This window comes from Alexandromys fortis, unplaced genomic scaffold (genome assembly GCF_014885135.2).
Source record: "Alexandromys fortis isolate MF-2015 unplaced genomic scaffold, M_Fortis_MF-2015_v1.1 scaffold_21, whole genome shotgun sequence".
In the NCBI taxonomy this organism is placed as follows: domain Eukaryota; kingdom Metazoa; phylum Chordata; class Mammalia; order Rodentia; family Cricetidae; genus Alexandromys; species Alexandromys fortis.
The window spans coordinates 5,788,267-5,801,055 of NW_026067905.1; the positions used below are offsets into that span (position 1 = coordinate 5,788,267).

Sequence of the window (12,789 nt, forward strand, 5' to 3'; positions counted from 1 at the left end):
GGCTAATTCTCACATATTAATTTAGCCCATTTCTAATCATCTGTGTAAGCACCCCAAGGTGCGCTTACCGGGAAGATTCTAGCCTACGTCCATCCTGGGTCGGAGGAGCTTCATTGCATACATCTGCCCAGGAGAGCGGAGCATGCCTCTCTGTCTGAGACGTCTGGCTCTGAGAGGAGCTGCATTACTTCTGACCTCACTTCCTCTTCCTCCCAGCATTCTCTTCTGTTTACTCCACCTACCTATGTTCTAACCAATAAAATGGGCCAAGTCAGTTTCTTTATTAGCCAATGACCTTCCTCCATCACACCTATGCTAGGTTCACACCAGGAGGAGATAAGCATTATTTTTTAAAACCAAAAAAATTGATATTTGTTCTTTTTAAACTTTTAAGACAATTATTATTATTGTGTAAGCCTGTTTTGCACATGAGTACCTAATACCTTTTGAGGCCATAAAGAGAGTGTTAGAGCTCCCTGAAACTGGAGCTGTGGATGGTTGTGAGCCCACAATGTGGGTGCTGAGAATAAAACCCAGGTCCTCTGAAGGTCAGTCAGTGCACTGACCATGGAGTGAGGCTCCAGAGCTCAGTCCTATTTAAGGATAAGTATAAGCTGTGATTTACTGTCTAAAACAGAAAGAAGTTAATTAAACTTCTGAATGCAAGTCAAAGTGTTTGTACCTACACATAAATCTAGAAGATGCCCTGGGGTTTTGTCACTATCCTTGTTGAGAACCTGGGCTAATGTACCTTGAATCTCCTAGGGAGACACATTTGAGGGATCCTGAAACAGCGGCTCACTTCCACACACAAAAATTGTAATACATACTGTTCCCAAAGCTAGTGTTGGCCAAAGAGCTGTGTAGGACAGGAACCAAAAAGCTACAGAGAAACCCTGTCTCAAAAAAAAAAAAAAAAAAAAAAAAAGAATTAATCATTACTGTCACAATCCTGAGTCCCAGGTACTTTTTCCTGTGGTTTCCAGTTGTCCCAGGAGCTGATTTCCCTCTTATTGCTGCCATTTTGTGAAGGTTGAGTTGACATTCCTAATCATTTGCCATTACTGCCTTCTAAAGGAGATGGAGTTTACTTTGATTTCAAGGAAAGGTTATTTCATCTTGACCCTATAGTTTCTTGATTGCTTAAATAAGCTTGTTGGTGGTCATTATTAAACAAAGTCTGTCTTTGGAGAAGATTGAGTGTTCATTTGACCAAGCATGTTAAATGTTCTGTGCTTTTGATCAACGGTGGACCTTTGCAGAGGCCTGCCATGGTTAATTCTTGAGAGATTTTAAATTGATTCTTTTTTAAAGGCTCATTTTTAGATATTTATCTACTGGTGATAATCAGAATCTCTGGTTTTCACCACTTAGGTGTGGTGTGGGTTTTATTTTATATAGTTTTTGCTTCTTTTTGTTTTATTTGCTTGCTGTTTTTTTTTTTTTTTTTTTTTTTGCCAATGTCTCCTGTTTCCCAAAGCTGCTCTTACAGTTGTGTTGTAACTATGGATGAACTAACATGTCTCATTCACTGTCTTCTTGCCTACATGTCTCTAATGCTGGGTTACGGGCTTCTGCCTTTATGCCCAGTTAGCAGAGTACTGTAAATCAAACCCAAGGCTTGTTCTGCCACACAAGATCTCTACAGACTAAGCTGCACACACATCCCCATGGGTTTCTGTTTAGAGAAGGAGTCTCACTCTGGACCCCAGCCTAGCCTTCAACTCACTGTATAGCACAGAAGGCCTCCCACTCACAGATCTCCTCCTGCCTCAGCTCCTACAGGTCCTGAATGCTGAGATGATGGGTAGGAGCCACACCACCAGGTTTAATATCTCCTAACTTTGACCACTTTGCTACTCATCACACATTATTCCCGCCACGAATGTTCTTGTCACCATCAGCAGCAACAGCAGAACTGGCAGATGTCCCTTTTGTGACCAATTCATGTGGTTTTTACCTTCTGTAAATATAAACATATTAAAAAAATAAGTCCTACAAATCATCATCAGTTCCTCAAACAGCTTGTCCACTAGGCAAGGTTAGAGGCAACCTCTGGATTCAGAGGTACGTTGAGAAGCAGAATGGTAAACAGTTCAACTTGAAAACAGCCCCACTCAGATACAACCTAGTTGTGCACTTCTTTGTGAGTTACTCCACCTCTTTGGGCCTCCAAGTATTTTCTGGAAAGTCAGGGTGATGTTACTCCACCCCGAGGATGCCCAAGTATTTCCTGGAAAGTCAGGGGGCTGTTTTTCCACCTCATGGGCCTCTAGGTCCTTCCTGGACCCTGTATACATCCAGATTCTTCCTGGAAAGTAGAGGTGCTGTGCCCTTTCATGGATTTGTTGGGAATCCCCCAGAAAGGAGTTCAGCTGACAGTTCACTGGCAGCTTCTGTTGTTGGGAAAGAAGGATTTCTCTGAGTTATGAAGATAAGGTAGTGGGAAAATTAAACATAAAAAGAACATTAAAGAAACAGATTAAGATGAGGTTTAAGAGTGATTAATAATCACGAATATGAAAAGCTGCTACTGTAATAAGATCTCTTGCCGGCTTTTCATTTACAAAGAAGATAGATGAAGAAATAGCTAAATATGTGCACTTGAGGCCACATCAAAAAAAAAAAAACAAACAAGATTTCCTAACAGAGGAGATTATTATTAGGGCCAATTTGACTCTTTAGGGGAATTAGTGAAAATTGGATTTCCTCTGTAACTGAAGTGACAGCATTCTTGGATATCTTACTTGCCCTCACTAACTCCATTTTAGCATGTGAAAGTCCATGACCTTGTAAAGCACTCTAGTTAATGTTCCCTAGGGCAGAATTATAAATTTTAGGTTGTTTTAGGTTTCCATAACAGTGTTGACTTTTCTGCCATTTTCTTGAATTGCAAGAATGTAGGGATGTTGTTATCTTTGTATTGAGTCTTTTATTTCTCACAGTGTTACCTCAACATTTTGATTGTGTTCTTTAAAACGATTAAGTGTGAACTTTCCATTTATCTGTATTTATCAATCTTGGGTGCTAGAGAGATGACTCAGTGGATAAGAATGCTCGCTGTTCTTGCAGAAAAACAGACCTGAGTTCCCAGCATTCATACCATTGGCTGGCTACTACCTGTAACTCCAAGTCCAGAGAATCTTCTGCCTTCTTCTCTTCCAGCTTCCATGGCTCCTGCACTCAGGGGTGTCTGTCTGCACATAGACATCTACACATACTTAAAACAATCAAAATAAATCTTCAAAACTGATAAGTTCTAAATTCCCCATTGTAATTTTTTTAAAGCTATGATAGTGATATTGAAATAAGAGAAAAATAGAAACTAAGAGATCCCTGGAGTTTCCTACCCCCTGTTTTGAGACCACTCTGTATTAGTCGCTTTTGATGCTTGATTGAAAGCTTCTTGGTAATGACATTTTGGGATGGGAGCAGGCAAATATGAGTGCTTGGTAAAGGAGTTATAAGAGAAAGCTGTGATAGTTATTCAAAAACAAGAGGCTTACTAATTGTGAACCAGCAGGTCTTGGTGTGGTCATTTAACATTAAGCCAAGCCTTTCTTTCATGAGTGCTGTGGAAATTCTGTTGCTATACCACAGCCACCGGCAACGTTCATACACAGCAGTGTTCCTCTCCCTCCCCTGCAAGCCACCCTCCAGGACATAGAGAGATTTGAGACAGATAAATGCTAAAAGAACCTTGTGTACCAAAGCAATGTTTATTGCATGTAATACATATCATTGTTTGTCTCCTGTAGTGAAAAATACTTGTGTCATGCTGTTAAAATGCATTCCTGACAGACCATTGCTTGCTATTATAGGGTCCATTGCTTGAAAAAAAAATGAAACACTGACAGAAATACAATTTAAGAAAATTTGACACCAAGGGTAGTCAACCATGTAGGCTACTATTAAGGGTCCAAAACTCAAGACCAGTGGTTTATTTTAAAAAGAGCCATAGTTTATTTGCCTGTAGTAGGCAAAGTTGAAAGAAAAAAAATCAGACTTGAGTTCCTTGCTCTCTAGTCTGTAGAAAATTAATGAAAGCAACAGTTCAATAAGATTTTATTGCAGAAATGTTTAAGTGAAGCATTTTCAGAATGCTGGGGAATTTTTAAACAGTTACTTACCACTTAGAAAGCTATAACACTGTCTTGCGTAACAAATTGTTAGCAGTGGCTCCTAGGCACACCCCGGGATTTTCTTAAAGTGGGTAGTCAGAGCTGGTTAAGCAGAATCCCTTTGCTCACTGCGTTTGTGTGTGTGTGTAGCTTATAAATACCTTTGAGATTGACAGCCCGGCAGTACCTGCAGTTACGACAATTTAAAATGTAAGTTACTGTCCAAGTAGTCTGGTGGGAATAGAAGGACAGTTGAATATGTGGGATGGAAAAAGAAGACTTTAGAAGAGAAAGTCTCCAAAGATGAGATGCAAGGAGCTATGTTGGCTATTTGGAGGCGTACAGAGTGTTCTAACGTATAAACTGCTACCGAACGATGATGCAGCATGCCTCCTCAAGCCACCATACAATTCTATTATTAGAGGGAAAGCATGAATTTAGATGAGATGCGTTATCTAATTTTGCCATTTTACAAACAAATCTGTCGCCTAGTAATATTTGAAATCAACTGTGTGTGGATGATGTGTTCTCGTGGAAGAGGTTACAGAAGTATGGGGTGGTGGGAGCCACAGAGGGCAAAGCTCAAGTACTAGTGTAGCAGAAAGAAGCCTTAGCCACTACTGGGTGGAGAAGGGGGCCAAGAGAAATGCTAATTCTCTACCATGTTGGCAGAGTCATGCTGGCACACTCATTAACAGGGCTTTGAAGATGATTGTTCCTGCTAAAACAGGACATCCAGAGACGTGCAACAGCTATGCAGGTATTTCTCCAAATGTAGTGGGCCTGACTCTGTGTCCACATGAATGTGTGTGTGTGTGTGTGTGTGTAAAGGTGTGCAAAAGTATGTAGGTGTGCATAAGCATGTGTAGGCCGAAGGTTTTTGTTGAGTGTCTTCTTCAACCACTCTTGGTTTTTTTTTTTTTTTTTTTTTTTTTTTTTGAGGCAAGATCTCTCTCTGTCTGTCTCTCTGAACCGGAAGCTCAATAATTGGTTGCAGCAGGTAGTCAGCAAACCCTTAGAAATGCTGCAATCTCTGCCCCCCAGTGCTGGGATTGCAAGCTGTATCTGGGGCCCAATTTTTTTTTTTACATGGGTTCTGGGGAATCCATATTGGGGTCCTCTTGTTTAATGTATGTACTCACCAAACACTCTCCTCAGTCCCTGGTAATGTGTAATTTTTAATTTGTCTAAATATAGTGCAGAGGGTTTTCCACTCAGCTTCATGTTAGAACAGACAAAGTGGCCCTGGCTAAAAAAAGCTCACCATGGGCCAGCCTCCTTCTGTTCCTGGGCAGAGACTCCCATCCAGGCATGTGCTCTAGCTGTGTCTCTTCGGTTCCCAGGCATTCTTTGTCACGTGATGGCATCTTGGCACTGTGTTCTTTAGGCACTGCCCTTCCATCCTTGATTTTCAAAGTCAACTGAAAGAAACAGAATTTGTGACAGGATTATCTGAAAACCTGAATATTAAACTACTCCTTGTGATAGTTTTAAATATCCTGAGTTTAGGGTGTTCTAGGGAGCCATGTTTTCTACCTTGATCTCTGTTGCTTTGATCTTCCATGGCTTTTCCGTGGAATTATGTATCACGGTTCTCCCACTAGCTCATACTATGGAATATTTTAATTAACAGCTCCTCAACTCTAATGTCTAAGGGTTGCTGCTATGGACATTTAAAAATATTTAATTTTAGTGTGTGTGTGTGTGTGTACGTGTGTGCATGTGTTCATGTTTGCGTATATGTACTTGGGTGTCGGGAGGCTAGAGAATTGTATCAAGTGTCTCCTTCATTCTTTATAACCTATTGCTGACCAACAGGAGGAGATTCTGGTACACTCCTGTTTCCACTTCCTCAGCCCTGAGATTGTAGACACCCCCCACCCCCTATGTTGCTGTAAGATTTTGTGTGATGCTGAAGACCTGACCCAGGGCCACATGCTTGCATGCCAAACACTAAATCAACCTAGTCATGGCTCCAGCCCTGCTGGAGGCATTGTTTATCATATCACACAATACACTTCAAAATCAGTGATGACATTTCCTCCAGGTCTGAGTATCAAATAGGCTCCTCAGCCTGCCAATGACTACATGGCGTTTGTATTGGGCATTATCGTGACTAATAAATTTGTTTGAACTTCCCCTTTTTCTTTGTCTTCCAAGAAGCTCACATCAAATTACTTTCCATCAGCAATTCCGAAATTATAGCTTTTATGAGCTTCAGAGATTTGTTTTCTCTTAACCGCAAATGTGTGTGTGGTTATTATATATAGTTATTTTATACATAGATTACTATATATGTGGATATCATATACACAGTTTTATATGTGGTATATATATTGTGTGTGTTGTGTGTGTGGTTATTATATTTATATATAGCTATTTTATATATGCTTATATATAGCTATTTTATATGTATTATTATACACATGTATGATTTTCATATGTGGTATATATGTGTGTGTGGTTATTATACATACTGTTATTTTATATGTGGATTATTATACATGTGTGGCTATTACATGTATGGTTTTCATATGTGCTATACATTCCAAATTGTGATAAATAGAGGTATTTATAGTTTCTGAGATTTGTTTCTAAGATCATTCAAGTGAACTCATTTAAATACTAGGAGGGGTGAGCTACAGTGAAAGAAGTAGAGATGGGAGCACAGGGCATGGTGGAATTGCAGATAGCTAAGTGAGTGAGATGAATTTAAGGGCAGGAAAGATGTGATAAAAGTAATTCCCCAAATGTTGCACATGAAACAAAATACATATGAAAGTGAAGGGTATTTGAAGGGTATTTGGAAACCATATTAGGAACATTAGAAGTCCCCCTGCATAGTGTAAAGACCATAGCAATGCAGCTTTTTCAGTTTGTTAATGTTTATAGGCATATGATTAATTTATCATGAAATTTAATCCATCCTAAAAAGCAAATATATACATGCAATACTGATACATTAAAGCTGCGATCAGTAACTTGTTTTCTATAATGATTCTTTAATGTAAATTAAAATGAATTATTTAACTCACAGGGGCATGAGCCAAGGATTGCATACAAATGTCTTCAGGTAAATGAGTATAGTCTGGAACATTAAATATATGGTAAATCAGGGCTCGTATACCTCTTGAGAGGGAAAGCCATGACTCAATTCCAGAAGACTGTGCAACTATGAACCTAATATTGCTCGTATATGAATAAACAATGTTTCTTTTCTAGAGCTATAAGTGGAGTCTCTTAAAATTAAGATGATAAAGATGATGGTGTATGGATAACTTGCAGGTAACCTCTTGACTAGAATCCTAATTCTAGTTGAATACTGGTATATTTAAAAATCTGTACAATGGGCTGGTGTTTGAAAATGCTTGTAGCATCTTGAATGTTTGAAAAGGAATCACCACCCCTCATTAACAGGTGCTATTGGTACTTTCCATTGACATGTCCTCAGAGCTTAGTGTAGCAGAAGTTCTGGCTCTGTTTGTGAGATCCAGGTAGCTCCTTCCAAGGTGAAAGGGTGCTTGCCTCTTCCCAAGCTTGTAAAAGGTGGTATAATTTCTCTGGAATTATAGGAGATATTTTAGGGAACGTCATGAGGCCATATGTCAGAATCATGATGTCATCCACATCTCATCAGGCCCCTCTATCATAAAATTACCAGTTGCTGAGTATTCCAGATTGTTCACTTGTTGCTGTGACAATAAAGCAAAGTGAGGAGGAAAGGATTCATTTCAGGTAATAACTCGCTGTCCACCATGAAGGGAAGTCAGGCAGGGACCTGAAAGCAGGAAACAAAACAGAGACCATGAGGAAATGATGCTTATGACTTGTTCTCTATGATTTATTCTTGAATTTTCATATAGCCCAAGGCCAAGTGCTGAGCGGTGGTTGATCACTGATCAAGAATATGCCTCATAGATTTGCCTACATTTCTCAGCTGAAGTTCTCAAATGACCCCAGCTTGTCCCAAGTCTAAAAAAAAATCCAACCTATAAAAGGCATGTCCAAAGTTTGGTATTATGTCACATTGTGACTTGAGTACTTGGCACTTGGGAGGCTGAGGTGAATGAACTTGAGGCCAGTTTCTGTCACTTAGTAATATCTGTATTTTAATAAAGGAAACAACAAAATAATCTGATAAACAGAGAAGAGAGGGAGAGGGGAAGAAAAAATGAGAAAGTAAGGAAAAAAGGGAGAGGAGAAAGGGGGGGATGCTATCACCCCTCTGCCAATCAATTTGAACTCTAAACGTGTTTTGTTTTTATCCTCCCTCTATCAATATGTTGATCCACTGGAACCTTCACACTTTCCCAGTAAACATTATGTGAACTTCAATGTCCTTGTCAGGGACTTTCTAACATCCACATTCTTTTATACTTTGGAAATTAAACACATCACCTTAGTTGTGGTTCAACCATTGCTTCAACTGTGATTTGCCTCTAATTTTAAAGAGTCAGTTTTCCTTTCAATTGCCAGCAGAGGCAGGGTACCATAGCTGTTTTACATCCTATATTCCAGGAACCCAACAGGAACCCAGATAAAGACATCTTCACTCGCTAGTAGAAAAGATGTTTCCTGCAATCCTGCAACAAAATTCATCCACTCTAATATGCCTCACTCTTTCCAGCTTCTCACTTTTGTATTTTTCTTCCTCTCTCAATTCTGGGAGATTTTATTAACCCCAGCCCACCTAAGTGAAACGAAGCACTAGTATCTCAATGGTGTACTGAATGTGAGCTTTTCATCTCAGGATCAAATACAGGGTCTTGTCCTTGCACAGATTCCTTTTCATCTCAGGAATCTGTACTCTACATTAGCATCCCATCTTACTTGCCTCATGGCTGTTCTTTGGTGCCAACCTTCAGCACACCTGCTATATATTTTCGTTCTCCAATTTAATCCAATATTTCAGTCTCCTGGCCTTCCCTGCCCAGTGGAGACCCATCAGCTGATCATACTGCTCTCAGCCTTCCAACATCATTTCTTGCATCTTGTCTGTCTTCTAATAAAGAGCTTACCAAGGATGCAGTCCAGGAAGTGGGCACAGGTAGAGTATCCCCTTTGCTTTTAATCTATGTCTAAGTACTGCTAAAATCTACCCAAGAATTTGTAGACTGATACTTATATCTTTTTTATTGCTTCAGGTTTTGTAGGCATCTTCTTCCTGCCACAGTTCACATTTCATCTCCTTTCTGGTGTATCTACCACTACTTTTGACACAATCACCCAGATGGTGCATAACATAAATTCTGTTCAAACACATTTTATGCCCTTGATTTCATTTCATCCTGCACTGTGAGTCTTTGCTTTGTGAGTACCTTTCATTTTTTCCTCTATCTCTTTGTACTTTTTTTGCCTAACATCTCAACCATTAATTTGTGAATATAGACAAGATTTTTCCATTCTAAACATCTAGCTTTTCATTCTTTCAATTATGTGCTGTTATCAAGTTCCTTCATTGTCTGAGATCATTATATTTTAAGATTTATTTATATTATGACTTTATGTATACAAGCATTTGCCTTCATGGATATATGTACATCATATGCATGCTTGGTGCCCACAGAGGTCAAGATCCCCAGAAATGGACTAATCAATGGTTGTGAAGTGCCATATGGATTCTGGGAATCAAACCTTGGTCCTCTTCAAGATCATCAAGTGCTTTTGACCACTGAGCCAAGTCTCCAGTCCCAGGATACTTTTCTTAAAAATAATATTCCACTCCTGTCATCTGGACTTCCCCAACCTCATTCTCTCCCCACCCCTTGTGGCTTGTGTGTCACCCCAATCAGTTCAGTTGCTAATACCAAACTCCCTAATATCTGCTTACTGAAGCCAAACACCATTTTCTTAAGAATTATTTCAGGATCTTTCTATCTTTTAATAGTGTTGACTTCTTCTCTGTAAAAGCTTTTTATTCTCTTTATATTTCATGATCCTACCCAATTTTGATGTATTCCAGGTGTTTCATCCCCATAAAATACTTAAAGGAGAGAATGATCATATCATGGGAATCCTAATATTACTGTAATAACACTTTTTTCTCCTGATAGTGTAGTGTCTATTGCTGTTGCTATTTTGACTTGGCCACACAATCACTAGGATTATAGGCTCACACAACTGCTCCTAGCTTCTCCTGGTATTTTGATGGCTTTTAAGTCTCTCCCTGCACCCATTACTCTCATCCACTCTTAAACATTGAACATCTCACACCTCTCTTGCCCTCTGTAATTGAATACTGAAGAGATGTCTCAGATTTAAAACTCAGCTCATGCAAAGCTCTCATATAATGATGGGCAACAGATCCTTGCACACATCCCTTTAATAACTAACATGACTTTTATGATACATCTTGAAAGCATTAAGAGCTTACGATCAGACAACATGAGAATAGTTCAAATTGCAATGGGTCTGTACCGTAAATACAGCTACATTTCACAAACTAAAGGAGAACATAGCAAACTAATCTGCAATGTGCATTGAGCATGATCAACAATGTACATTTCTTTTGATAATACATTTTGAACCAGCAAAACAAAAAAATTGTTATCAGTGATCAATTATAGATGGCCAATGTCATATTTGCTACTACTTATTTAATAAATTTGTTTTTATTACTAAAAGAAATGCATCTATAGTATAAAAAACATAAATCTATGTATGGATAAAAATCCAAAACAAAAGCCCCACAAGAGCTGACTGATGTTTAATTTCCCAGCATTCTAAGTCCTTTTAGATTTGCTTTTATACATTGTTATAAATATTTCTCCAACTGTCCAGCTGAGGTAGTATCTTTTTCTATTGTTTATAACCTGATTTTTTCAGTCCATTGTAGGCAGCATGGTAACATATTACCTCTTATTCTATTGTCTGATCCATATTTAGATATCTTCATTGCCCCCTCACACACACACACACACACACACACACACACACACACAAAGTTCTCTAAATCTAGTGTTCTAAATCAAGGTCTCAAAATCACATTTTATATTACATTCTTATGCTCATCGTGCTTCCTAATCTTGACCATTTCTGATTTTGATGGCATTCTTATTAAAGAGATGATAGGACTTCCATGTAGGATGTTCTATCTTCTATGAGACGGGGTCATCCATGTGGGATCAGTGATCTTGTTTTCTTACCCCTTAAACTTATATGAAAATAGAATGTGCACACAATACCAGTAACGCACAAGAACATTATCTTTTCTGAGGTGCATGATCAATAGTTTATTGTCTGTTATCTTACTCTACCTGATAATAGAGGACAAGTCCGTCCTGATGTGCTCAGCTAACCTTTTCTCACTGTGGCCAGGCACTCGATTGGGCGATGTCACTTGTATATCAATGGATGACTCTCCACTGACTTTTTGTTTCTTTGTTTGTTTGCAGTGTGTGTGTGTGTGTGTGTGTGTGTGTGTGCTTGCACATACATTTACACAAATGGAAGTGCACCATCTACATGTGGGTACCTACAGAGGCCAGAAGAGGGCATCAGGTACCTGGACGTACAATTTGAGGCTGTCATGACCCACTCTGTGGGTGCTAGGCACTGAATCCAGATCCTCAGTAAGAGCAGTGGTTTCACTTGCAGGGCCACCTGTCCAGCCACAGACCATTCATTTTCGAGACTGAAATAATTGGTAATTGTTATCTAACTTAAAAAAAAAAAACAACTATCCTATCATTCTGCCCCACCTGTGTTTATTAGCTGTTATTCTCCTGTAAAGTTGCTTTTTTTTCAGTCAGCAACTGAAATTTCTCAGTTGCCCTGAAATACACTTCCTGCTGGGAAAGCAAGAAGATCATTTGCTGGCTTCATACTGAGTGCCTTGTAAGGCAGGTGGAGAGGGAGGTGGGAGAGGAAGCAGCCTTGGCCTCTTCCTGCTGAGCTCCTTGTAAGCCTGACGATCCCAGGGAGGTATTTCTTTACTTAGAGTCTGATCACTTGGGTATTGCTTAATTTCTGAGGTTACTCTAAAGCCACAGAAAGAAAGTGAGTTTCTTTTACTTCTTTTTAAAGTTCAGACCCTCAAGTCAGACGGTAAAGAGAAGATGGCCACGTTCTCATATGCGTGCGCCATCATTTAAAGCTAACGGTGGGCCACCTCTGAACTGTCAGCCAGGCCTGAAGTCTCAGCTCCGGGACACTAGATTCATCAGTGACCTCAGGCTCATTAGATTTTAACTCTGTTTGGAAGCTCGCCGCACAGACTTCTATAAAGCACATCTATTATTTTCTTAGGTAATAGTTTTCTGAATAAATACAGAAATTTGGGCAAATTTTTGGTCTTGTTTTCTTAACTTTATAAATGACTCAATGACAGTTGTCCCAGATACCTAAATAAGAATGTCCAAGGGAAGATATGTAATTTATTACTGTAAACCATTTTGTTCTCTTTTTGAAATATCCCCGTGGAAGCTTATGATCTCTGTAACCAATGCCTTTAAAGAAGAACTGAGGCCCAGAGAGGGGTTGGGTCAGAAAAGATTACTAATGTACAAAGATATATTCTGTGAAAACTACATTTCAGGTTTAACAATTTAATTAGAAAAAAGAAATTCTTTTTTTTACTTCTTTTTTGTCTGTTTTTTAATGTAGATGTTATTTATCTATTATGTTTTCATTTTTATTTTATGTGTATAGTTGTTTTGCCTATATGTGT

At 39.0% G+C, this 12,789-nt stretch overlaps 1 protein-coding gene and 1 long non-coding RNA gene across 2 annotated transcripts in view; one reads left to right on the forward strand and one right to left on the reverse strand.

The window, feature by feature from the left end:
- Lmo3 (LIM domain only 3) overlaps window positions 1–12,789 on the forward strand; it is a 59,786-nt gene that overhangs the window by 17,007 nt on the left and 29,990 nt on the right. The window lies entirely within an intron of this gene.
- LOC126497301 (uncharacterized) overlaps window positions 5,326–12,789 on the reverse strand; it is a 26,041-nt gene continuing 18,577 nt past the window's right edge. Inside the window, exons 2-3 of the long non-coding RNA XR_007590572.1 lie at window positions 7,780–7,899; window positions 5,326–5,542 (exon numbers count right to left, since the gene is read on the reverse strand). This is a non-coding gene — a long non-coding RNA (uncharacterized lncRNA). The remainder of the gene's footprint in view (window positions 5,543–7,779; window positions 7,900–12,789) is intronic.